We start from the raw sequence: 27,004 nt of genomic DNA, 5'->3' as shown, positions 1-27,004 counted from the left end.
TCTTGTGAAAAGAAGTCTTAGAGACACAGATATTTTCAAGTATACCTTGCTTACATGAATTCAAATGTCATTCAGCAGATACATTAGAAGAATAGCATCAGCCACATGTCCACCTGGAATCCTGTGTGCCCAGTCCAGTGGGTGCCACTACAATGAACAGGTATGTGTTAGAGAAATTGTAGAGAAGCAGAAGTTCATGCGCTGTGGCACAAAATAGACCTGAAGACACGGTGGGGTGGTGGTGAGGCACAGGTTGATATGGGTGGCTTGTTCTGCCACCAAGGGCCATGTCTGGGCCTGTGACCCTACCAAAGCTTTGATCTGTGTTGATGTGCATGGGTTACTACTGAAGGCCATACAGATGCCTGCGATCTGGTCTTCCACCTGAGGCTATGTTGGTGTCCAAGATGCCATGCTGCTGCTGTTTGCCATACTAATGTGAATGGTCTGTGCATTAATAGTGAAAATAACAAAGAAGGATACCCTATCACCTTTCTGCAGTCATGAATTCTTCTTTATACTATTAAATCTTTGATGTTGGCTTTCTTTCTTATAGATATACTTATTCTGTTCTTATTTTTGGTGTAGGAAAGAAAAAATAATTAAAATTTGATAAGTAATGAAGAAAGAAAATTTATCATATTTCTCAGTTTACTCCCACATACACCACTGTTGGCATCATTTATCCACAAGGTGGCAATGCAAGCTTTCAAAATTAAGCAAGTATCCACTAAAGCATAAAGAGTTGAAATTTTGATCTGATTTCAAAGAAAGGGATAGATATAAACAAAGACCCACTTTCCTATTCAAACACAGATTTTAGTAGAAGTGATTAATTATTAAACATTATTAGCAAGTTGTATGGTTTTTAAAACATCCTAAGGACAAAAAGAGTAGCTCAACAGACAAATCAATTTCTCTTAGGTTGTTTTATCTCTTTTCTGTTTAGAGATCTCCTTTGTGATTTTATTTGGTAATTTTCTGTGCTCTGATTGTTAATAAATAGTGATAAATGATTTAGAATGCCTTGATAAAGTGGTAGGCACACTGCGGTTTTCACTCATTTGGAAAATAATAAAAAACCTTGCCTATATAGATTATTTGGAAGACTTATTTGGAAGCTGTGATGGATAATCTCCATTGTCAACTTCATAGGATTTAATACAACAATTATAACATCCTTTCAGTGTATCTATGAAGATTTCTAAAAGGTATAACAGAACAAGATTAATCCCCCTTGAATGTGTGTATCACCATCTCATGGGTGGGAATCCTGGACTGAATAAGAAAGGAATAAACAAGGAGGGTAGGAGATAGATCAGGGAGCAAACCATGAGGACCAAAGTTTAGACCCTCAGTACCCATATAAATATGGCAACATCCAGGCTTCATACTCCTATAAGCCACAGACAAATCCATATATAAGTTGAGTACAGGAATTAATTTCCCTCTGCTGTTGAATGTGGACAGAATAAGAATAGGGTATGATTTTTATTTTTATTTTTTATTTATTATTTATTTTGGTTTTTCAAGACAGGGTTTCTCTGTGTAGCTTTGGAGCCTATCCTGGCACTTGCTCTGGAGACCAGGCTGGCCTCAAACTCACAGAGATCTGACTGCCTCTGCCTCCCTAGTGCTGGGATTAAAGACGTGCACCACCAACGCCCGGGTATGGTTTTTAAAGTCTAACATTTGTTTTCTTTTAATGATTCAAGGCAGGATGTATAACTACCTAGTCATTTTGCTTAAATATTTATTTAGTTATCATCCAAAGTGTGGATTTCTTTGAGAGCTGTTTCTGAATAGTTTTATGCATTATACTTTTTACTTTATTTTTCAAAAATTTATTTATTTACTGTGTATACAATATTCTGTTTGCATGTGACCCTTCATGCCAGAAAGGGTGCCAGAATTTATTATAGATGGTTGGGAGCCATCATGTGGTTGGTGGGAATTGAACTCAGGTCCTCTGGAAGAGCAGCTACTGCTCTTAACCTCTGAGCCATCTCTCCAGCCCCTACTTTTTACTTTTTTTCATTGTCCTTCTTCATGCTTCTTCATATATCTTTTTATACCATATTTCAAACTGACAATGATTTAAACTACAATATAATTGCATAATTTCCCCTTTTCTGTTATTTGCTCCAACTCTCCCCATAACCCATATATTCCCTCTCAAATTCATGGCTGTTTAGTGTTGCTTGACAAATTCGTTTGGGATAAAAAACTAAGGATGTCATCCCTGGAACAAAATAATTCTCCCTTTCTCACATGCTGTATTTGCCTATAATTCTTTGTCTAGCTGAGGGGCCCTGCAAAATTTCCCTTTTCAAATTACCTTGTATATTGGTGTCATTCTTTTTCAAATTTTGCCCAAACGTTTTTTTTTTTTTTTGCTGGTCCTCTTCCTGTGCTTTTTTGTATACCGAATATATTCCATTTCTCTCTTGCTTCCCTTACACATAGATTTATCTGCTATGTCAAAAGACAGTTGCATGAGTTTTAAAAGCTTTTTACTTATTTGTTTTTCAATTTTTATTAGCATTTGTTAACTGTATGAAATACTGTATTTCATCATAGAGTTGTATATTTCTGCTTAATATACTTTGATGTTCTTCATTTCCTTTTAACAGTATTTTTGTTCCCCACACTCTTCTCCTTCCTCTACCTCCAAGCCCTCCTACTCTCCTTTATTACCTCTATTGTTTTCTTTCTTTCTTTTCTTTCTTTTTCTTGGTTTTTAGATTCAGAGTTTCTCTGTGTAGCTTTGTAGACCAGGCTGGCCTTGAACTCAGTGATCCACCTGCCTCTGCCTCCCAAGTGCTGGGATTAAAGATGTTTTCTATTTAAAATTATTATTGTTACATGTATTGACACATATAAATACAACCTAAGTCCACTTAATTTTGCTCATAGGCATAAGAATTTAGAGCTGACTGCATTGGAGAACGAGTTTGGCTGCTCATCTCTGGGGATGGCTGATTCTGCCTCTCTGAGTAGTCATTACTTACCTATAGTTTTTTGTATTTGCCTGTTTTTTTTCCCAAGATGGCAAATGCCATCTCACTAAAAAGTATCAAAGTATTACCTCAATCTACTTTGTGAATAAAAAGAGTCAAAAATTGGACCATATAATTTTCAAATATGTTAACATTAGGTATTTTCCTTGATTATGGCCTGTTATATAAAATCACTGATATTTATTTTGTTTTTTTTCTTATTTTTAAACATACTTTTACTTTTTGAAAATAAAATATTACTGCATTGTTTCCATCCTTCCTTTTCCTCTCTCCAGTCCTTCCTATGCACTCTTACCCCTGATTTCTCTCAAATCTATGGCCTTTGTAATCTTATTAGACTTCACAATATTTTCAAAATAATTTTGTTTCCTCTATTTCTGCTCTATATTTCAGGGACTGTGAACAAAATGAAATATACCCCAAAATGACATTAAAGCAGAGCATTTATTTAACACATTTAGTTGTAGAATAAGAATCTATGAAGGTTAGTGGTAGTGTTAGCTAGAAAGGCTGGAATGTCACCAAAGATAGTTTATGCTTTCATATCAATAACTTCTCAAATCCAGTGTCTTAACAGAATAAATGCATATTGCTCGTTAATTGCCATATATACATTGAGATGCTAATCTTGAAAATGTTTCAGAAGCTCAATCTGATGGTGGAGCCTTTATTTTGAATTTCCTGATAGATATACACCAGAGAAAATTACTTATAATAAGTCTCATTCTGGCAAATGGGTGTAGGGTTCTATGTCTACTTGCAGAAATTCTTACAAAAGTTCTCAGAATTTCAGTCAACCATGAAGTGTCAGGAAAACTGCTGATGATAGAGCCTAGGGAATACTTGAGGATCAGTGCTGGTAATAACCTGGTCAGAGTGATCACAAGGTACACAACTGACAAATGCTGTAATAGAAAAAGTCCTATCAAGGTTTTCTTAAAATCTTGTATTTTATAGATAAGGATGAAATCTAAGTAAAGAAGTGATGTAGCAATGATCATATAGTTATCAATCAATCAAAAACAAAGATTCTGAGATGTCTATATTAGGGCTATGTTATTTAGATTCAAAATGGCATTATTGACTATCAGCCAGTTTCAAATGTTTGTTCATTTTGCTAGCAAAAAATCCACTGCGAACAAGTTTATTTACTTTTCCAGACTTGTAGCACCTCATATTTTACTTCTAATGAAGCAGACTTTATATATGTAAGCCCCAAATCTTTAACTCCTTCAAGTTTTTCCATGTGAACACATAATTCCCCTTAATCATACTATGTTTCTTTTAATATCTACTAAGCTATTAGAAAATTTTAATGTCATAAAAATTATTACTAACTCTTTCTCCCTCCCACTGAAGTAAAATATTAGAAGGTACCTAAGGCAAAGGTAGGTCCTCCACATGGAACAAATGTTCCTATGGTGATGTGATGGGCAACTTTATTTTCCCTTACTGAACAGCAGGAGCTACAAAGGCAAAGGGTCACGTTGTATGGATTATGATGCTGAGCCAACAGCAGGAAAAGCCAGCTAGGGGTCAGAAGTAATAAGAGGGGAACTGTTGGTAATGCACTAGTTTGTTTGAATGCAAGTATCATCTCTGTACATCTCAGGGGTTAGCACTTGGTATTGAAATAAATTCACAGGAACTTTTTTTTATTTTCTCACTCATATGGAGAGAAATAAAAGGTAGATTCTCCTGAGGCCCCAAAAGTACTGATCTGCACTACATCAAGCATTCCCATTTTCAGGCTCCCAGGGTAGAACTTATTAAATGACTATGTCAGAAGTGCCTAGAGGCTTGAAAAGTGAATGCTAATGTACCACCCACCTAGAGGTGGCTTAGGACTTGGAAGAAGCTAGCTCAGCATGTTGTAGTGCTGGGCTCAGGAGTTCTTTGTACTTTAGTGTGTACCCTCCTTCCATAACCTGACTCTATTAAAAGATTAGGAAAAAATATGAAAAAGAGGAGGAGGAGGAGGACGGGGAGAAAAAGAGGAGGAGGAGAAAAGGAGGAGGAGGAGGAGGAAGAGAAGGAGGAGGAGGAGGAGGAGGAGGAGGAGGAGGAGGAGGAGGAGGCAGCAAAGTTGATCAAATAGTTCAATAGATAAATTACATTCCAGGCAAGTCTACTTCCATGGAAAAGAAGCTTTATTTTTCTTTACTTTGTGGTTGTTTTCCAGCAACAGAAATAATCCAGATAATCAAGTTTCCAGAATAGGGTACACTGTGATTTTGTTAGGATGCAAGATGTGCCCAGCTGTTTTGGTTTTCTTTCCACTCTTGGCCCCCATTAGAAAAACATTCTTTGCCTCTAAGTTGAGTCATTCTTCTCCCTGCATCTCTATAAAGACAGGATGTTGCTTGCAGTTCACAGGAGAATTATAAATAAACCAGTACACTCCAAATAAGTGAATGCATAGACTCTGCAAATTTCTGCTACTTATCACTATAGTAACCTCATGTCTTGGCATCAATGTCTAGAGGATAGGCAGACTGAGTTGGCCTTGCCTGTTCTGTGGTAATCAAGCTTTCCACAGCAAGCTTCAGGAGAATTCTCTGTGATGGATGGTGTTTCTATGAGAGTGGCTGCAAACATGGAGGCAAATTGCCTCTCTAACTCAGGCTTTGCTGATGAACTGTAGTAACCAGGCATAGTTGGCATGGAATCTCCAGGTATAATCATAGCCAAGCTTTCTTTGTGATTTGTTTCATTTGCATTTTCTTTGACAGTTCTGAAACTGTGGTTTCTTACAGCTGAATGGCCTGTGGCAGCTGCCTGCTGAGAGAAGTTCTCATTCACATATGGAATATATACATACCAAGCCAAAAGAAAGAGACAGACAGACAGACAGACAGACAGACAGACAGACAGACAGACACAGAGAGAGGAGGGAGAGATGTCAGGGACTATTACACAAAGAAATTGTGAATAAAGAAAATGACAAAGACTATTATCATGTAGTATCATCATCACATACAAACTGAAATGGTTTCTGGCAATCTGAGCACTTGCCAGATAACAAGACAGAAGACATGACCATCACAGTTCATTCTTTCCACTGAAATATTACAAATGTCAGATTTTTAAGAAATTCTATTGGCTCTAAATCTTTATTTTGTTTTTCATTTTATTTTATTTTAAACTTTATTCATTTTACGTACTAACCACAGTTACCCCTCCCTCCTTTCCTCCTGTTCCCCTCTTCACATCCCTCCTTCCATACCTCAGGGAGGGTATGGACTCCCATGGGAATCAACTAAGCCTTGCTTATAGAGTTCAGACAGAAACAAGTTCCTCCACCCTGCATCAAGGCTGAGCAAAGCACCCCATCATAGGAAATGGGCTCCAAAAAGGCAGCTCGTGCACTAGGAATAAATCCTGTTTCTACTGATTGGGCTCCACCAACAGTCCAAGCCACATAACTTTCACCCACATTCAGAGGGCCTAGTTTCGTCCCATGCAGGCTCCCCAGCTTTCAGCACAGAGTCAGTGAGCTCCCACTATCTGGGGTCAACTGTATATTTCCTCATTAAGATCTTGACCCCTCTTGCTCCCATGACTCTAAATCTTTTAGGCTCAAGACATTTCAGTAAGTATACTGTCTTCTGAAAAGCACATTTCACTGCCCAATAAACTGAAAATTGCTTAACTATTCAGAAGTGATTATATGTTACTCTTTTGAGACCGATGACTAGTACTTTATAGATTTTGAAAACCTCCAGAATAACATGCTGAAAGAGTACCTCATCAAGAGTTGAATAAAATGAAGTGAAAAGTTTTTGTTTGTTTATTTGTCTGGTGAATTCTGAATCTACGTGAGTTTAACTAAAGTATATAAAACAAAGAATAATGTAAAGATGAGCACATTGAAAGGGTGAATATACATCCAAATAGCAATTGAAAAAGAGGGCTAGTGAACTGTCATTTTCACAAAGTGCATTAAAAACTTGACTCTAACAAAGCCCTGCAGATGTATGTATTTATCCACCTTATGGACTCCACTTATGGAATATTTGCATAATATTCACAGGGAAGTTTCTGGGAAAGAGCTCCAGATGATCCATTTTCATCTCAGTGGTGGCAAAAATCATGATGCAGGAAGTATAGGAAGGAAACACAGCTGAGGTTTCAGTCACGAGATTAGCAGGGATACTAGATATATTTTGGTTCAAAGCAACATTAACAACTTCTACCTCATTTTCTTAGATATAGGGAGAAAACTCAGAGATATGATTAATACAGATATTTTATCACAGTTCCATGCCTACACTAATAATAACAGCTGAATTAAAGAAGACAAAAGGAATGGATCCTCACATGTCCCAGGTTTCTGGAGAGTCCAGATTCATTATGACCCTGAACCAGGTCATTTGAGGGGAGGAGGAAGGAGAGAGGACAGAGCTAGACAAAGAGGCCAGGGAAGTGAAGGGTGGACTAAATAGACCAAAAAGTACTGGCAGAGCAAAATGGTTGGGTTATATAGGGAAAAGCTGCTGGGAGAAGGGCAGCCTAACCCCTGGGCTGGAGAAGGTTAGGGTAGTAGTCACAGTGTGCCAGTCATGCCCTATAGCAGGTAGAGGCTGAGGGAAGCTGGAAGAACCTGGCAGCCAGATACACTTAGATATGTTAATGTACATCTGAGTTAGCTATTTGTCCTAGGTTTGAGATCTAACAATAATAACAATTAGGAACAAAATAAACTACCACTACCCCTTACTAAATTTTTGTTGTGCCATATTTTATTTTTAATATTAATTGTGTAATAATTTTCATGGAAAGTTTACATACTTTTTTTATTTTTTTAATATTTTTATTTAAATTAGATACAATCTTATTTTACATATAAATCCCAGTTCCCTCTCCCTCCCATCCTCCCATGCTCTCCACCGAACCCCCTGCCCCATCTCCCATCCACGTCCCACGGACAGTGAGGCCTTCAAAAGCCTATTCATGCACTAGGGATAAACACTGCTTCCACCTCCAGAGGCCCAATAGACTGCCCAAGCCTCCTGTCACCCATGTTCAGCCCTATGCTGGTTCCCCAGCTGTCTGACTGGTGTCCATGAGCTCCCACTTGCTCAGGTCAGTTATTTCTGTGGGTTTCCCCAGCACAGTCTTGATCCTTTTGCTCATTACTCCTCCCTCTCTATAACTGGACTCCAGGAGTTCTGCTTAGTGCTTAACTGTGGATCTCAGCCTCTGCTTCAATCAGATACTGGATGAAGGATCTAGGGTGGCATTTAACATAGTCATCAATCTCATTATAGAGGAAAGGCATTTAAGCCTCTCCAATATTGCTTAGATTCTTAGTTGGGTGTCATCCTTGTGGATCTCTGAACATTTCCCTAGTGCCAGATTTCTCTTTAAACATATAATGGCTCCCTCTATTAAGGTATCTCTTTTCTTGCTCTCCTCTATTCTTCCTCCAAATCAATCTTCCTGATCCCTCATGTTCTCTTCCCATCTCCTCTTCTCCCCTCCTCTTTCTCCTACTTCCCTCTCCCTTCTTCCTTCCCCCATGCTCTCAATTTTTTCAGGATATCTTGTCTCTTTCCCCTTCTCAAAGATACCATGTATGTCTCTCGTAGGGTTCTCCTTGTTTCCTAGCTTCTCTGGAAGTGTGGTTTGTAGGCTGGTAATCTTTTGCTCTGTGTCTCATACACATATATGAGTGAGTAATACTATGTTTGTCTTTCTGTGACTGGGCTGCCTTACTCAAGATGGTTTCATCTAGTTCCAGTCAGTAAGACAAAATGGCAGCCCACAGACTGGGAAAAGATATTCATCAGCCCCACATCTGACAGAGGGCTGATCTCCAAAGTATACAAAGAAGCTATTCTCCAAAACACTAAACAATCAATTAAAAAGTGGGGAACAGAACTAATAGACAACTCTCAATAGAGGAATCTAAAATGGCTGAAAGACACATAAGAAAGTGTTCAACGTACTTAGCCATCAGGGAAATGCAAATCAAAACAACTCTGAGATACCATCTTATTCCTGTCAGAATGGCCAAAATCAAAAACACCGATGGCAGTTCATGTTGGAGAGTATGTGGAGAAAGAGGAACAATTCTCCACTGCTGGTGGGAGTGCCAACTTGTACAGCCACTTTGGAAATCAGTATGTGGACTCCTCAAAAAAATGGGAATCAGTCTACCACAAGATCCAGCAATTCCACTCTTAGGAATATACCCAAAAGAAGGACATTCATACAAGAAGGACATCTGTTCAACCATTTTCATAGCAGCACTATTTGTAATAGCCAGAAACTGGAAGCAGCCTAGATGCCTCTCAACTGAAGAATGGATAGAGAAAATGTGGTACATTTACACAATGGAGTACTACTCAGAGGGAAAAAAAACAATAAAACAATGGAATGTTGAAATTTGCAGGAAACTGTATGGATCTGGAAGAAACCATTCTGAGCGAGGTAACCCAATCGCAAAAAGACAAACATGGTATGTACTCACTCATAAGCAGATTTTAGACTTAGAGTAAGGATTACCAGCTTACAATCCACACTGCCAATGAAGCTAATAACCAAAGAGGACCCTAAGAGAAACATACATGGTCCCCTGGAGAAGGGGAGAGGGTCAAGATCTGCTGAGCAAATTGACAGCATGGGAAGATGGGGAGAAAACTAGAAGAATGAGAAGGGAAGAAGAAGAGGGATGCAGATTTCATGAGGGAGCAGAAATTTTGAGTCAGGGGAAGAATAGATGATAACAAGAATGGAGATATCATAATAGAGGGAGACATGTCTTGTTTACAGAGAAATCAGGCACTAGGGAAGTATCTGGAGATCTACAAAGATGACACCATTTAACAATCTAAGCAACAGAGGATAGGCTACCTTAAATGCCCTCACCTGATTATGAGATTGATGACTGACTTATATGCCATCCTATACCCTTCATCCAGCAGCTGGTGGAAGTAGAAACAGATACCCCCAACTAATCACCAAATTGAACTGGAACCCAGATGCAGAGAAGGATGAGTGAAGAGCACAGGGGTCCAGACCAGGCTGGTGAAACCCACAGAAACAGCTGACATGAACATCAGGGAACTCTTGCTCCCCAGACTGTAGCTGGAATGCCACCATGGGACTGATCCAGACCTATGCAACATGGATTTCTGTGAGGAAACCTCAGAAATCTATGGGACCTCCTGTAGAAGTTCAGTACTTATTCCTAGCATAGGTGTGGACCTTGGGAGCCCATTCCATATAGAAGAATACTCCCAGAACCAAGACACATGGTGGTGGACCTAGGCCATATCCCAAAGGATACAATAGACCCTGATGACACCCTATTGAAGGCCTCACCATCCAGGGGGAGCAGAAAGGATATGTGATAGATAGGGTTTTAGTTGGTAGGGGAGTACAGGTGGGAGAAGGGAACTGGGATTGTCATTTAAAACAATCCTGTTTCTAATTCAAGTTTAAAAAGTTGGAAAAAAATAATTAAGTTTTGGCTAGCTTTAGCATTAAACTAGTTTTAGGGTTAGGGTTAGAGTTAGTAGAAAGTTTGGGATTAGTTTAACAGGTGTTTGTACTAGAGATAGGGTTAGTATTATGTTTAGAAATGTGTTTTTGATTTTAGCCATTCTGACAGGTGTAAGATGGTATCTCAGAGATGTTTTGGCAGTTTATGCTGGAGAGGATGTGGAGAAAGGGGAACACTCCTCCATTGCTGGTGGGAGTGCAAACTTGTACAGCCACTGTGGAAATCATAAGGAAATCATAACGGCGGTTTCTCAGGAAAATGGGATCAGTCTGCCTCAAGATCCAGCAATTCCTCTCTTAGGCATATACCCAAAATATGCACATTCATACAACAAGGACATCTGTTCAACCATGTTCATAGCAGCATTATTTATAATAGCCAGAACCTTGAAGCAGAAGAAAACAGTGAAATCTTGAAATACAAATGCATCCTGTTTTTTTATATGAAACTCAAAGGGGTTAAATTCATTTCTTAAAGACTCCTATAAGTAACAGAACTAGAATATAAAGCAAAGAAATACAAACAAAAACGAAAGATTCTTTCTAATAGTCCAGTTCTCAAAATTCTATTTCATCAGATATTTTCTGGGAAATAGTCACATGTATAGGGAAGTGGTTGGAAAAAATTACAGTGTGATATGACATGAATTCCAATAAGCATTAGAAATATATTCAAGAACTATTCGTATCACAATAATTAATTGACTTGAATTTTCTCAACCTTAAATGAGCATATATTTTATTTTGTAAGAATATTTATTGTGATACTTGAAACCATTCTAAAAATGCAATATGTCTACTGAAATGAATCCCAAAATAAAGACTGAACAATCCAGAAATTTGTACTGGAATAATTTTTCAAAGTACTTTTAAAATAATTACCTTATTTGTTCCTTATAGCAACCTAAGACAGATCTTATTACTCCTATTGATTAGAAATAATAGAATAATACCAACATCAGTGAGAAAAATTTACACTGTCATATCTAGCGCTAGAGTTGGGACAGGGAGTGTGAAGTTCAAACACCCATGAACCATTCTTTATGTTATATTCCACTGCAGTCTTGTTATATTACTCCCTCTAAGTCTCCAAACTTGAGATTGATTCATACATTTTGATATACACAGATTCAAAGATTGATAGTAAGTTTGAAATGAAATAATCAAAACTCATTCCTTATATAGCCTACAGTAAGGTCAAACATCTTAAGAAACAAACTATAAGACAAAGTGAGATGAATTGAAATTATCAAGGTAAATAATTTCTGTGTAGTTGATTATGTAAGACAGAAGATATTTGCAATGTCTATAATCAATAAATGAAATCTTCAAAATGGAAAATGAATAAGGATACAAAAGTCAGAGAAAAAAATATATGATGCATAATAAAGACAAAAAGTTCAAGATCACTAAAGAACTATGAAATAAATCAGTTTATTTATTTATTTTATTTTCAAAGATTAGTAACTTTCATAATCTTACACCTAATGTTCAAATCAATAATTAAGGAACTGTGCATTAAATCATGTTTTGCTAAATATATTAATATTTGGAAAGTATAATAATTTTTAAAATATACAGTGTTTAGTATAGAGGACCTTTTCATGCATGTATCTTCGGTAGGAAAGAAGACATGTGAAATAATTATGGAAAGTATTGGGAGAGTACTTAATAAAATCAAGGAACATCACTCCTACATTTAATGTTAAGAAAATGTTGGAGATATCTTAATGACTAAACAAACAACCAAAATTAAAAGTAAAATATTAACCAAAATCTCAGGAGACTGTGACTCACCAAAGAAGACTGTATTGAATGTCATATAGCATAACATGAAGATTCACTTAAGGTTTTTGTTTGTTTGTTTGTTTGTTTTAAATGTTTTAGAGTGATTATAAGCTAGGGTAAGAGTGTGAAAGCTTTAAGGGTATATGTAGTGGGTTTAGCATCATCTTGAAAGTGTCCCTTACAAATAATCCCTTCAGGTAGTGACAAAGAAGGTGGGAAGAATCCTAGGAAATCTATCTTTATTTTATTTCTTATGAGAAATGAACAGCAGCAACATATTGCATGTTATAAGATGCCATTTGTAAGCCCACTGGGAACCACAATATCATGGCTCTAACATTTACAAAAAAGATAAAAATGAGACAAAGAACATCAGTGCAAAATTTAAACAAACCATGAAAGCAGAAATAATGGAAGAAATAAACACAGCACAAAACAGATAATAATTAGCAGTCAATGGTGTTTATTTCCATATAAATAATTATTTAAATACAAATGTAGTAATTGCTCCACTTAAAAGACATAGAACGGCTGATTGAATTTTTAAAATATGTTTCAATTGGGTATTGTAGCATACACCTGCCTATAATTCTAACATTTGAGAGGTAGAGGCAGGAGGATCAAAAGTACAGCTTCATCTTCAGCTACATAGCCAGTTTGAGACCAGCATCTCCTGTAGCAGGTATAATAAAAACCATGAGACTGATATTGAGATTAAAGCTGAAGATAAGAAAAGCAAGGCAGCCAAGCAACTAAAGAGTTTTTAGGCTTTAGCAAAGCTAAGACCAAAGCAGGTCAATCCTCTCCTCAGCATGACTTCAGATTGCAATGCTCTCCACCAAAATATCAGACTGCTCTGTGCTCCTGCCTTATATTCCTTTCTGGTGGTGAGATTAAAGGTGTGAGCGCTATTTCTCTTTTAGACATATTTACTCTCATATAGCCCAGGGTGGCCGTGAACTCACAGACAACCATAAGCCTCTGTCTTCCAAGTGCTGGGATTGAAGGTGTGGCCACTACTGCTTGTCCTCTATGGCTAAATAGTGGTTTTGGTGTGTGGCTAATGAATGGCTTAGTGTGTGTGTGGTTAACTAGTGGCTTAGCTCTGCTTTCAGATCTTCAGACTAGATTCATTTGTTAGAATACAAACCATATGTCATTACAGTTTTCTACAAGATATCCTGTTTCAAAACAACAATTATGATAATAATAATAAAAATAACTTAACAATATGCTACCTTCAAGAGACTAACTTTATACTTAAGTATACAAAATTTCTAAAGATGAAAAGATATTCCATATCAATGGAAAACAATTTAGAATAGGTGTGGCATTCCTCTCTCTTGATATCCTTCCCTTTCTCCCTCTCCAGGTCTCTCTGTCTCTCCCTTTCCACCCTTCTGCCCCCTCTCCATTCCTTCCCACTCTCACCTACCACCCTCTTTGCTCTATACTGCTGCTCCTGTCCCCTGTTCCTGGAGGCTGGTCTATCCCTTCCCTTTTCCCCTTTGTATGATTCCTTTACCTAATTAAAAAAAAACTAAAAAAAAAAAATAATGAGTGTGTCTATTCTCATATCAGATAATAGAGCATTTCAGTTAAAATCTGTCACAAGAGACAAAAAGATCTTATATGATAATAAAGAAGACAATGCATCAAAATGACATAACAATTATAAATGCATATGTATACAACATTGTAGCATTAAAACACATACAGCAAATGCAAACAGAGTTATAGGGACAGAGTCTACAATACAATAGGAGTGGGAGAATTCAGTATCCCACTTTGAACAATGAATAAATCATCCAAACAGAAAGTCATTACAGAAACACCTTAATTGAGTAACATTATAAACCTAACAAACTTTTGAAATAGTGTGTGAATCAGCAGCTGCATACACTTTCTTAAGTACATACAGGTCATTCTCAAAACTCGTTTATTAAATTATGATAATTTAAATAAGTACAGGTATATTTTCTTATTGTAGTAGTATAAAACTACTAATCAATAACAGGAAAAATATGTAATGTGTAAAATTTTGCAAAAATTAAACAACATGCTCCTGAACATCAATAGGTCAAAAAAGAAATCAAAATTGAAATGAAAGACATAATTCAAACAAGCAAAATAAGGAAAGCCACACTTTCTACTTTTAAATGTCTATATTGCTAAGAAGGATGATCACCAGTAAATAATATTAAAATTCATGGAGCTATACAAAGAAATACAAACTAGGATGAAGGAAGAAAAACGATTAAAGTTTTATTAGAAGCAAAAAATAAAGATTTAAAAGACAAAGAAAGTTAATTAAATTAAAATAATTTTTTTTAGGTACAAATGCTGCTTGGCCAACGACTGGGATTTCTCTTCTGCTATCTCAGTCTTAATTATTATACATCTATATATTTTATAAGACTTCTTATTAGACGCCTTCTGTTGGTGTGCTCATCGCTGGGATCACATGGTGGCTATGTACAGAGAGCAGGAGGAAGAGCGAAGGGGAAAAGGAATCACTTTCTGCTTGTCCTTGCTTAAATATGGGTCTCTCCTATGTCACTTCCTACCTGGATCACCACTTCTTTACTACATTTCCCAGAATCCTCCTTGAATCCTAGTCCCATCTAACTTGCTGCCTCATTGGCCAAACAGTACTTTATTCAACAATTATTCCTCAGCAATCAAATAATTTAAATACAACTTACCTTTGCTCTTCCTCCTGCTCTCTGCTCAGAGCCACTATGTGATCCCGGGGATGAGGACACCAATGGTAGGCATCCAATAAGATAAGTCTTATAAAATATATAGATTAATGATAATTAAGACTGAGCAAGCAGTTGAGAAATCCTAGTAATTGGCCAAGCAGCATTTTTACATAATCTAAGTCTCTGTTTTATTTTGTTCATCCACATGGAGGGCAGAACTCAAGCAGGTGGTGGAAAGATTTAAAATGATATTTTATGTTGCTTTTTTTATGTTTGCCCTAGGACAGGATTTTACTATGTACACCAGGCTGTCATCAAACGATCAATTATCTTGCGTCCCTTTATGAGTACTGGAATGTAGGTTTGTACCACCATGTCTAAGATGGTATTACTGTTTTTAAAGTTGAAAATGGGGCAGACTTTTAGTTACACTAAGTAGAAAATTCAAATAAATTAAATTACTAGTGAAGGAAGACACATAAGCAATGCCAAAGTTACAGAAAGGTTGACATCATATTCTATGAACACACTGTGAAAAAAATTAGAAAATTAATCTATCAAGGTCAAATCATGGAGGAAATATACAATATGAGTAGAGCAATAACCAGTAGGTAATTAAATAAATCATAAAAAACTTCCAACAAAAATACCTATAACATACAATATCATAGGTGAATTTTATCAAATATTTAAAGAGTATAAATCCTTGTTCAAATGGTCCCCCAAAATTAAAGAAACACTTCCAAATTAATCTCTGGTTCGTATTACTCTAAGCATCATACCTGATAAGGAATGTAAGATGACCTCACAGTCAAGAATCCTTAACAATTTTCTAGTAAACTAAGTTATGAGCACTGCTTTCCCCATGCCCTCTACAACTCTTTTCATTATTGCAATAAATGGAACGACTATATAGGTTTCTTTAAAAAAAATGTTCTATGCTTTTTACTATTTTGAAACACCATTGAGTCAAAATGATATTGGTCTTATTTACTATTGAGTATGTATCACCTGAAACAGGGATGATTCCTTAAAATAATCATATACCATGTACAAACAGAAGTTATCACTGAAATCTAACAGTTAGTGAACAAATACAAATGAACAAACATGACATATAACTTCAATGGAATGAAATACACATGAAAATAAATAAATGTCAGTCATTTCAACACATTCACCCAAACCACCAAAACAGCCAAACTTCAATATTATTTTCCTTAGTGAACTTAATAAATTATTTAGAGGAGGAACTTACATTACTTAAAAAAGGTAAAAATGACAAGTTCACACATAATACCATACCGATGGTTAAAAAAATAGATTCTCCTATAATACTGGGATAAAGATGAAGATGTCTACTCTATTTCTTTTTCTTTTTTCTTTTTCTTTTTGGTCTTCTGTGCCAATTCATTCATGGGTAATTCCTACATTATTTTTTCACCCACAAATATGTGTTTATTGTTTTTGTGAAGTGGTTGTATTGGGGTACATGAAATTCAAGGATGCAGATACAGTAGTTACAGTCACCAGAGAAGGGAGAAATCCACGACTTAAAAAAGCCAAAAACCACTATTTCCAGCAAGGAGATAGAAAAAAAAGTGGAGAAAGAAAAATGGAGTATTGGGAAAGAAGCATTCTTTTTTTCTCTCTGATGTTTTTTATTTGAATTAGAAACAAGATTGTTTTACATGTCAATCACAGTTCACTCTCCCTCACATCCTCCATTACCAACCCCCCATACTAAAACCCTACCTATCACATATCCTTTCTGCTTCCCAGGAAGAATGAGGCCATCCATATGGGGTCATCAGAGTCTATCATATCCTTTGGGATAGGGCCTAGGACCACCACTATGTGTCTTGGCTCAGGGAGTATCCCTCTATGTGAAATGGGCTCCCAAAGTCCACACCTATGCTAAGGATAAGTACTGAACTACTACAGGAGGTCCCATAGATTTCTGAGGTCTGCTCACTGAAACCCACATTCATGGTGTCTGGACCAGTCACATGCTGGTATCCCAGCTATCTGTCTGGGGACCAAGAGCTCCCCGTTGTTCAGCTCAGCTGTTTCTGTGGTTTTCAGCAGCCTGTTCTGGACCACTTGGCTCATCACTCGACCTTCTTTGCAACTGGATACCAGTTCAGTTCAGTGGTTAGTTGTAGGTGTCTGCTTCTACTTCCACCAGCTGCCGGATGAAGGCTCTAGGATGGCATATAAGTCAGCCATCAATCTCATTATCAGGGGAGGGCATTTATGGTAGCCTCTCTCTCCTCTGTTGCTTAGATTGTTAGCTGGTGTCATCTTTGTAGATCTCTAGATATTTCCCTAGTGCCTTCTTTCTCTGTAAACCTAAAATGTCTCCCTCTATTATGGTATCTCCTTTCTTGTTTTCTTCTATTCTTCCCGACTCAACCTTTTTTCCTCCCTCCTGTCCTCCTCACCCCTCCTCTTCTCCCCTTATCATTCTCCTAACTGCCCCCCTCCCCCTTGCTCCCAATTCGCTCATGAGATCATGTCCCTTTCCCCTTCTCTGGGGGACCATCTATGTCTCTCTTTGGGCACTCCTTGTTTCCTAGTGTCTCTGTGGTTGTGGATTGTAGGCTGGTTATTCTTTGCTGTATGTCTACTATCAATTTATGAGTGAGTACATATTGTGGTTTTGTGGAAAAATGGGAATCAGTCTCCACAATATTCAGCAATTTCACTCCTAGGGGTATAACCAAAGATGCACATTCATACCACAAGGGCATCTGTTCAACTGTGTTCATAGCAATATTATTTGTAATAGTCAGAACCTGGAAGCAACCTAGATGTCCTTCAACCAAAGAATGGATAAAGAAATTGTGGTATTTCTTCTCAGCGCCACATGGAACCTTCTCTAAAATTGACCACATACTTGGCAATATCAAACTAAATGGAGAGAGAAACTCAATGCAATTCCTCTAAAATCAAGAACAAGGCAAGGCTGTTCACTCTCTCCATACATCTTCAGTATTGTCCTTGAAGTTCTAGCTAGAGCAAAAAAAAAACAACAAAAGGAGATCAAGGGAATAAAAATCGGAAAAGAAGTCAATCTGTCACTATTTGCAGATGATATGATAGTCTACATAAGTGACCCAAAAAACTCTGCCAGGGAACTCTTACAGCTGATAAACACCTTCAGCAAAGTGGCAGGATACAAGATTAACTCAAAAAATCTATAGACCTAATATATATGGATGACACATTGATGGAGAAAGAAATCAGAGAAGCATCACCCTTTACAATTGCCACAAACAACATAAAATACCTTGGAGTAACACTAACCAAAAAAGTGAAATACCTGTACCATAGTCTTGAGGTCTACTGAGAGCATGATAAATATGGTTGATAACAATATGCTATATTTTAAAAGTTGTGAGATAGTATACGTTAAGTGTTCTCAAAACAAAAATGATGAATATGTGTGATATAATATGTTAATTGGTTTAATTTAGCCATGCCATTGTGAACATACTGTATTGTGTATCATAATTGTGCATGATTTTATTTATGAGCTAAATAAATGAATGAAAATAAAAAGAAAAGAAGGGACTTTAAGAGCCCATTCCATGTGAATGGATGCTCTCATCCAGGACACATGGGGGAGGGTCTAGGCCTGGCCCAGGATGATTTTGTGGAATTTGGAGAGCCCCCGTGGAGGGCTCTACCCTCTATGGGGAGTGGAGGGAGGAAGGGGTTGGTGGGGAATTGGGGGGGAGGGGGGAGAGGGAGAAGGGATTGACTTGTGAAATTATAATTTGTAAAAATTAAATTAAGAAATTAAATAAATAAAACAAAAAAGAAACCCTGAATTCAAAAAAAAGAATTGAAAAAAAGAAAGAAATTAAAGAAGATATCAGAAAATGGAAAGATCTCCCATGCTCTTTAATACACAGGATCAACATAGTAAAAATGGCAATCTTGCCAAAAGCAATCTACAGATTCAATGCAATCCCCATCAAAATTCCAACACAATTCTTAACTGACCTTGAAAGAACAATTCTCAACTTTATATGGAGAAACAAAAGACCCAGGAGAGCCAAAACAACCCTGTACAATAAAGGAACTTCAGGAGGCATCATCATCCCTTACTTTAAGCTCTATTACAGAGCTATAGTCCTGAAAACAGCTTGGTATTGGCACAAAAATAGAAGGTAGTCCAATGGAATAGAATTGAAAACCCTGATATTAACCCACACACCTATGAACACCTGATTTTTGACCAATAATCCAAATATATATGCTGGAACAAAGAGAACATCTTCAACAAATCGTGCTGGAAAAACTGGATGCAAACATGTAGAAGACCCAAGCCTTTTGCCCTGCACAAAACTTAAGTTAAAATGGAGATAAGACCTCAACATAAACCCAGACACAATTAACATACTACAAGATAAACTGGGAAATACCCTTGAATTAATTGGTACAGGAGTCTGCTTCCTGAATGCAACACCAGTAGCACAAACACTGAGATCACCAATTAATAAATGGGACCTCCTAAAACTGAGAAGCTTCTGGAAAGCAAAGGACAGAGTCAGCCCACAGACTAAATGATATTCACCAACCCCACATCTGACAGAGGGCTGATCTCCAAAATATACAAAGAACTCAAGAAGCTATTCTCCAAAACACCAAACAATACAATTTTAAAAATGGGTACAGTACTAAATAGACAATTCTCAATAGAGGAATCTAAAATGGCTGAAAGACACATAAGAAAGTGTTCAACATCCTTAGACATCAGGGAAATGCAAATCAATAATCTCTGAGATACCATCTTATTCCTGTCAGAATGGCTAAAATCAAAATCACCAATGACAGTTTATGCTGGAGAGGATGAGGAGAAAGAGGAACACTCCTCCACTGATGTTGGGATTGCCAACTTGTACAGCCACTTTGGAAATCAGTATGTGGACTCCTCAAGAAAATGGGAATGAGTCTACCAGAAGATCCAGCAATTCCACTCCTAGGCATATACCCAAAAGAAGCATATTCATACAACAAGGACATGTCTTTATATGTCTTTACCTTTATTTTATATGTCTGTTCAACCATGTTCATAGCAGCATTATTTGTAATAGCCAGAAACTGGAAGCAGCCTAGATGCCCCTCAACTGAAGAATGGATAGAGAAAATGTGGTACATTTACACAATGGAGTACTACTCAGCAGAAAAAAAACAATGGAATCTTGAAATTTGCAGGAAAATGGATGGATCTAGAAGAAAACATTCTGAGCGCGGTAACCCAATCACAAAAACACTAACATGATATGTACTCATTCATATGGGGATTTTAGACATAGAATAATGGATTACCATCTGACAATCCACACTGCCAGAGATAGCAGTAAACAAGGAAGGCCCTACAAGAGACAAACTTTGTCCCCTGGATAAGGGGAAAGCGTCACCATTCCCTGAGCAAATTGAGAACATGGGAAGAGGTGGGAAGAAGCTATGAGAGTGAGAAGGGAAGAAAAGGAAGGATGCAGATGTCATGAGGAAGAATAAGTTTTGAGTCAGGTGTAGATTAAAAGAAAGGACATATTACAGGTAGGGTTTTAGTTGGGGGGGTGGTAGAGGATGAGGGGAGGGAGAAGGGAACTAGGATTGTCATGTAATTCAATCTTGTTTATAATTCAAATATATAAAAAAAACAAAAAATTTTAAAAAAACGCAACTGGGATGCAGAAGGAAATGATCTTTTCTTCATGAATCTCAAATATTCCACGAATCAATTGATAATTAAACAAATCTCCTATATAGTAGGAATGCAAAAAATATATCAGAATTTGGTAGTGACCAACTGTTTCAAATGGAACCAGGCAGGGAAGGCAAAGGTTGCCACTTCTGCTCTAAACACTGCCCATTTTTTCTCCCACCATGAATTTGTTTTGGACCTGATATAGATCAAGAAGCTGGTATTCCAATGTATCCTTGGAAGGTATTATACACACCAATCAGTAAGTGTCACAGACCAGGTTTTGTATAATAAAATAATATTTTCAAAAACATGTGGTACATTTACACAATGGAGGTCTACTTAGTGGAAAAAAAAACAATAACATCTTGAAATTTGCAGTCAAATGGAGGCAACCAGAACAAACTATCCTGAGTGAGGGAACCCAGACACAGACACATATATCTTATATGCTGAATATTTTCTAAATTCTTTTCCATCTTTTATCAATGTATAACATTTATACTATTTTATGTGAACAGCCATGTATGCTCTTTGGAAAAGATTTATTTATTTTATTTATAGGATATGAGTGTTTCGCATGTATGCATTTGTACCATATGTGGGCCTGGTGTCTTCAGAGACTAGTAGATGTTGTCATTTCCTTTGAACCCAGTAGAGTTTGTTTGATTCACTTGAACTGGAACTACAAATGTTTGTGAGCTTCAATGTGGATGCTGGGTACTAAACCCAAATCTTCTGTAAGAACAGCAATGCTCTTAACTATTGAGCCACACTTCCTAATACCAAATAGTCACCCTAATATTTTTTCTGTTTGTTTGCTTTTGATTCCACATAGGAATCTGTTTTCCTGTATTTGTTAATATTAATTCAAGTAAAGAAAATTTCCTATCTGTAATTATTAAACATTTATTTTCCAAGTGTAGTGATAGGCCATTTCTACTAGTCTATGTAATAATCATCAATGTCCACAATATTGTGAGAAATGTTTTACAGATAGAATAGACTGATTAAGTCACAAAGAAAAGGGACATTAATTTCAAGTTCTTTTTCATAATCTTTAAATCATTAAGTATAACAGATTTCCAAAATATATCAGGATACTGGCTTATAATTCATTGCCTTTGTTTACTAATTAATCTTCATGCTTTTGAGGTTTGTAATGACCACATATTGTTTTCAAGAATCAATATGTTTACATGAAATTAATATGAATTACCTGATGACATAAGCTTCAAAAACACCTATGCGAAATAATGTCCATAACTTTTTTAAAAGGATAATTGCCGCTATGGTGGAAATAATCTGTTTAAAATATTCTCTTTTTATTTTTTATAAAGCTCTGTGTGTGTGTGTGTGTGTGTGTGTGTGTGTGTGTGTGTGTGTGTGTGAGAGAGAGAGAGAGAGAGAGAGAGAGAGAGAGAGAGAGAGAGAGAGAGAGAGAGAGCATACAGATGCTCTTGGAGTGCAGATGTGACAGATTCCCTTAATGTTGACTTATAGGAAGGTCTTCACCATCAGACACTGGTTCTCACAACCCAGCTAGCACCCTCTCGAAATGGAAAAAGTATTCTGAACTACGGAGCCATCTGTACAGCACCTAAAACATTTTCTGCATGCCTTTTTATGTATTATATAACCCCTTGATGCAAATTTAAACTACTAATAGTAAAATGACTATTTATAAACTTTTCTGTAAAGGTTTTCTTTGAAAGTTCTCAAACATAAGCTTTGACATTAAGCTTTTGCCATGTCTACCTTCTGTGAGTTTATCTGTAAATCTTTACAAAGTATTTTAACAGAATCATAATTTTATTGAATGCACAAAGAATGATAATCTAGAAAAATCACAGAACTAGATCTAAAGCTTGATTAAAATTGTAAGTTTACTGTGACTGGAAATTTTGTATGATATTTCTGAACCTTAATTTCCCTTAGGATAATGGACATAATGGTGTACAGATCCCAGAGTTGTTGATGATACAGAGAGTGTATAAAATAGAATCTGGAATGGTTTTTGACACACCATCAATGTTGTTTGAATTCAAAGCTGTACAGCTCTACTTTCTATACTCCAGTAAAAATCATGCTGAGAAAGTAATCATGGAATAAACCTATCAAATGAGGTGAAAGACTTCTACAAGGAAAATGTTAACCCTCTCAAGAAAGTGACTGAGGAAGGCACTAGAAAAGAGAAAGTCCCCCCATGCTTCTGGATTGATGTGTTTAATATTGTGAAAATGATCATATTACCAAAAGCAATTTAAATATTCAAAAAATCTCAATAAAACCCTCCATGCTTCTATTGAGAAAAATAGAAAACAGCACCCTAAAATTCATAAGAAACCACAAAATGCAGCAAGCAGATCATGAATGCAGTTTTGAGCAAAAAGAACAGTGCTGGAAGGCTTGCCACACACTTCAGACATATATTTTGGAAGAATGGAGCTGTAACTGATCTGTAAACTTCCCTTCTGAGGACTGGCTCTCATAGTATCATAAGGTACTATGCAAACAAATAAGGGAGGAAATTAATAGTTTTAACCAGCTGTAAAGACTATGAACCCCAGTAATAAAGGCCTTGGAAAACTATCTTTCTTGGTATAACAGTGTCAATTTTATTTTGTGAGTAACCAACTGTTGTTTAATTTGTTTTAAATCCTTCTTAATGGAAGAGAATTCATTCCTGGTACTGTAAACCTAATCAACTACCCATGTCTAGAGAGAACACAGACTCTAGAGAATATTTTTGAGTTTGAGTTCCCTCACTCAGTAAATTTTTTTTCCAGCTCTGTCTTTTTTGTAGAAATTCTATGATTTCATTAGTTTTTAATTTTGAGAATATGGTATCCAATGATGCCTGGGTAGCCAAGAATCCAAAATTAGATAGACCAAAGACGTAGCACCAAATACTACTGTTCTGCTAAAGGAACACAGGAATAAAATGACTCCTGATGTCATTCTTCTATACTCATAGTTGCATACATTGTTGAGCCATCATCAGAGAAGCATCCTTCTTCAGCAAATGGGAACAAATATAAAGACCCACAGTTTGACAATATGCATAAATTATAACATCTTGCCCCACTCAGCTCTAAACAGGCTGTGTACATCAAATTATTTCCCCAGGGCTCAGGAAAACCAGGGATAGGAGAGGCAGAAAGAATGTAAGGGCCAGATGGGGTGTAGGACACCAAGGAATCAAAGCCTTCTAAGCACAACAAGGCATGTGAAGTCACAGAGACTGATAGCATACACAGGGCCTGCATAAGTCTACACAAGATGGGGTACTAGAGCTGAAAAAAGAAGTGAACATAAGCCCCCTTCCCTAATCCACATGGTATCTCCAAATGATAGCCACTAGTAAATGAAAATTTAGTTTCCTAAAAGGGAGTCTCACAGGAAGAAACAAAGCACTCTTAAGTGTAGGGCTCATGCCTGTCCAGCCATAGATATCCAACACAAAATGAATACAATAACATCATTGGGAGGTTCTTTGTTTCATAATATTGTCTGCGAATTTGTTTGTTTTTATTTATTTGTTTGATTTGGGGCTCTGGAAACCAATTGGTGTTCCATTTGCTGGAAAAGGCTATTTCCTCCATTCTCAGCCATCCTTGGTTTCCTGTAGTTCTCTGTGTAGGGTTGATATTTCATTCTTCTTTACAGCTTACTAATATTCCATTGTGTCCATGTACCACATTTCATTCTCACCAATTGAAGGATATTTAAGGTGATTCCATTTCCTAGCTATTGTGAAAAGAGCAAAAGGAATATGGTTTTACATGAGATTCTAAACGAGAATGAAAAATCCTATAAGTACATAATAAAGAGTAATACAGGTGAGTCATGTAACAGTTCTATATCTGATTTTGTTTTGAGAAAATTTCAGAGTCATATCCAAAGCTGCTACATTCGTTTGCACTTCCACCAACAGTATATAAAGGTTTCCCTTTCACCATGTCCACACAACCAGCATTTGTTATTTGTATTCCTGGTGATGGATGTTCTTCTGGGGAAAGGTGGAATAGAGAAGTAATTTTAAATTGAATTTACATGATACCTAGGATGTCAGAACCTTTGAAATTATTACATAAATATTTGAATTTATTCTTTTGAGAACATCCTGTTCAGGTCAATCACCCAATTTTAGTTGGGTTATGTTAATTTCTTATTGTTTACATTTTGGGGTTTTTATATTGAGATGAGTATGTGGGAAAGATTTTATTTCATTCTGTAGGTTCCTATTCATTCACTTCAGTTTCCTTTACTATGCATAAACTTTTGGTTTCATAAGATACCATTTGTTGATTGTTGGACTTAGTTCCTGTGCTCCTGGAATCTTATTCACAAAGTTGTTACTTGTGCTTATAAATTAAAATACCCTCACTACTTGTTTCCTAGCAATTGCAGTACTCTATCCAATGTTGAGGCCCTTGATCCAAATGGAGTTAAGTTTTGTGCAGTATGAGAGATTCAAATCAAGTTTAATATTTCTGCATGTTAAAATCCAGATTTCCCAACATCATGCATTGAAGGTTTTGCCTTTTTTCCAGTGTATAGTTTTGGTATACAGCAAGAACATTTTCCTGATTATATAACATACTTTAGCTGCAGGGTATAGGTAAATATATGTCAAACTGATAGGAAAGAATCCTTTCTGCTGGCTAGCTTACATGATGTTTAAAAGTGCTATGCCGGTTGATTGAGGAGAAAAGACATCAGAGGCCTCAGCATTGCAATCTATATTTTACAAAACAAACCTGCCAAGCAAGATGGGCCTACCCATGCAATACTGGTATTACTGTTGTGTTATGCCTGGCTCCTTTCTGCTTGGATTTGAAACCTATTGAATAGGAGGAGATTTCATGTCTGGTACATTAATCTTCATCAAGAATCATGACTGGGGGTCGTAAAAATTTGGATAGAACATGCTATTATTATTTTCCTAGATATTCATGATGACAAATTTCCTTTTAAATATTTATGCTTATACCAAGAGACTTAGGCTGTATAACTTTAGTCAGCTAAGCTTCTTTTTTTGGTGTGCAATAATGAAAATTGATCAAAATATTGATGAAAAAGTCCCAGTACACACCTATAAGTATGGCATCTATATAACCATCCCACACCAAGGATTAGGGAACAATGTGAAAGAGAAGGTACACAGAATTTAAGAGCTATAGAAAGATAATTGTTGCTGTGAAATTCTGTCTTGCTGGATATGACAGGGATAATACAGTCATGAGCTCGTAAGAGTGTTGTTACCTCCATAAGACCTAATAAAGATCAAAATATAGATGAGGCAGATAATCTCTTGGTCCTAGCACTTACTAGGGGACTATTGACCATAGAAAGCTGGTAGAAGAGAAAGAATCATCCCTTCTTGGGATTATAACCGCGGGAAATTTCTCTTATTCAAATGGAGAGCACCACACTCATGTGCATATGGTCAGAACTAACTAGACTCAATGGGGAAACAAAAGTGACTTGAAGTTGGCTAGGTCGCACTTTGAAATTACACATGCTCTGATCTTATACCAACCTCTTCTTCATTCCAAGGTATCATCCTAGTTAATTTAGGGTCTAGTATAAAGCTAGATTTTAATCTAGTTTCCTATATGCTAACATGGAAATATAACAAAACTATCCCCTAGTGTTGTAATTACAGAAATTGTACATAAAGGAGTAAATAAGAATCAAATGGTATAAACTATTTTAAAATAGTAATTTCTGTGCAGACATACTGAGTGATTCCTGCCACAATTATTGAAAGACTTGAGTTCCAAAATTATACATGTACATGTAAGGCCACGGACAGTTTGTGTTTTGATGAATGGGATACTGAGCTAAATCTTTCATAGTATGCAGCGAGTCATTTTATTATAGCATTATTCAACACTGATGTCTCACTACTGAAAAATTACAACACTTGCTTTGGTATTAACTTAACCATATTTTATCTGTATTTCTTATGCATAAAATGTAAATATATTCTGACAAGTGGCAAAATGACTTTGAACAAATATTCACCCAAACATCCATTCTACATGTAATATAGTAGCTTTAAACATAAGATTTTGTTTTTTATTCTATTATATTTTAAAAATATATGTATGGATTTCAATGATGCTAAATATCAGTTTCACAGAAATGAATCTAGTCAAAGGTGAGAGAGAGGTAACAGTAGGATTGTAAGACTAAGGTGAATATTAAGATGACAATTCCTTTATTTTTATATTACTGCAAAGCAAAAATTT

Source organism: Cricetulus griseus, chromosome X (genome assembly GCF_003668045.3).
Source record: "Cricetulus griseus strain 17A/GY chromosome X, alternate assembly CriGri-PICRH-1.0, whole genome shotgun sequence".
NCBI classification, from domain to species: domain Eukaryota; kingdom Metazoa; phylum Chordata; class Mammalia; order Rodentia; family Cricetidae; genus Cricetulus; species Cricetulus griseus.
Note: the sequence above shows the minus strand (reverse complement) of the source record.